Below are 1,848 nucleotides of genomic sequence, written 5' to 3'. Positions count from 1 at the left end.
TATATATATATATATATATATATATATATATATACACACACACATACACACACACAGACACGTATTGACCTAAAATATGACCTAAAACAGTAGATGTTTACAGGTTCTAAGTCATAGATAGCCAATAACAGTCCTGGAGGGACTTCCCCAAACAAATTACTCTGCTCACATATTTCTAAGAACATAAACTCAAAGTCCAAACATAGGTACTCTTTAGAAACTAGTAATATTAGTCATATTTTTTAGCAGGTTGAGCATCAATAACTTTTTATGGCTTTCTAAGCATGCCTTTGAGATCATGATTTATTTCCTACCTAAGCTTGTCAGCCGCTGAGGCGCATTCCCATTAGCTAAAGATTACATACAATAGTTCAGCATAAACTGGGTGCCATCTAACCACATCCAGAAGGCCACAACGACACATTTTCCTAAATGTCAGCAGGTCTCACGTAAACACCAAAAACCCACTCTGCGTTAGTCCGTCTTTCTAAATTTCCCACTTCCTCAGGCTTTCTGCGGCTCACGAGCCAAACGTGTTCCTTCTCCTGACAAAGAAACAATTCATCAGACGAGCATTATTTCCATTTTTAAATGACAAAAAAACGACTACCCTTTTCAGATGAGAACTGCTACCAGGAAACGGTGCTGCTAATGAGGGGGCAGTAATATTTAAATTGATGCCTTTTCTACACGTCGCTTCCACAAATCTATATGGAAAAAGGTCAAATACAGCGAATCTGTGAAGAGCAAAAACAAATCATTTAATAACCTTTTCCACCTCCAACATGCTTGACCTACTATTTATAACATTATCAAATAAGAAAGGAGGATATGACAAAACTGTAATTTTCCCTATCTAAAAGCATTGCACTTAAAGACAACAAAAATACGCTGTACCTAAAAATGCTATGGCTAATTCAAAACTATTTACATGTCTAAACTAAAACACAAACACACAGATAAAGTTAACTTATTTGAGTGAACTGTACATAAATAACGATGAAAAATTAGCATTTTTCATGTAAAATTAATCAGTTAACAGTTTGAAGATCAGCATCAATGTTTGTGTTACTTTTGGTAGTGGAAGAAATTCAAATATTTTTCAATTACTGGAACTACAGAAGTGAGAAAATGGCAAAGATGAACTGGAAATAAATCTGCACTTGTCCGTGATGGATGTAAAAAAAAAAACAAAAAAACAAAACAAAAACAAAGCTAACTAACTAGCGAGTGCATATTAGCATTCAGCTAACCGTTGGAGTCACACAATGCAGTGAAGACCTCTGTGAGTCAAACTGTGATCCAACGTGCAGTCCTGTGTGAAAGCGGAAATCTGAATAGGATCTCTACATAGGATTAACTAAAGATCTGCGATTAATGCATTTAATGCTAACCAACTTTTTAAGACATTTTGAGGGCATAATTTCAGATACATGAATTAAGTGTTTTTAAGACTTTTTAAGGATATGCAGACACACTGCTGTTCAAATACTTTGTATAAGGCTCTTAATGTGAAAGTTTGCAGCATTGACTCTATAATTACAAGTCTAAATAGAAACCAGACCCTCTGAAGCTGGATGCAAACATCCAGCTAAAGGTTTACTCACGTAGCATTAATCGCTAGCTAGCTAGCTACTGAAGTAGAGGTCTGCCTCTGTAGTTTCCCTCTGCCACAATGAGGACATCATTTTAAAAAAAACCTTCCTTCTAGAGCTGCAGTCCAAAGTTCAGCTGCGTGCCACACTCCACCACACTCGTGGTGGTTTAATAACCCTGTTTTTCTTTCCCCGCCTTCTGCAACGTGTCAAGGACTATATATATATATATATATATATATATATATATATA

At 35.9% G+C, this 1,848-nt stretch overlaps 1 protein-coding gene across 1 annotated transcript in view; it reads right to left on the bottom strand.

Annotated features, from left to right (window-relative positions):
- The window catches only part of tmed1b (transmembrane p24 trafficking protein 1b), a 7,140-nt gene that overhangs the window by 2,145 nt on the left and 3,147 nt on the right, over positions 1-1,848 (bottom strand). The window lies entirely within an intron of this gene.

Source organism: Poecilia formosa, unplaced genomic scaffold (genome assembly GCF_000485575.1).
Source record: "Poecilia formosa unplaced genomic scaffold, Poecilia_formosa-5.1.2 Scaffold375, whole genome shotgun sequence".
NCBI classification, from domain to species: domain Eukaryota; kingdom Metazoa; phylum Chordata; class Actinopteri; order Cyprinodontiformes; family Poeciliidae; genus Poecilia; species Poecilia formosa.
The sequence above is the reverse complement of the archived record's forward strand: the minus strand, read 5'-3'. Positions and strand labels throughout refer to the sequence as shown.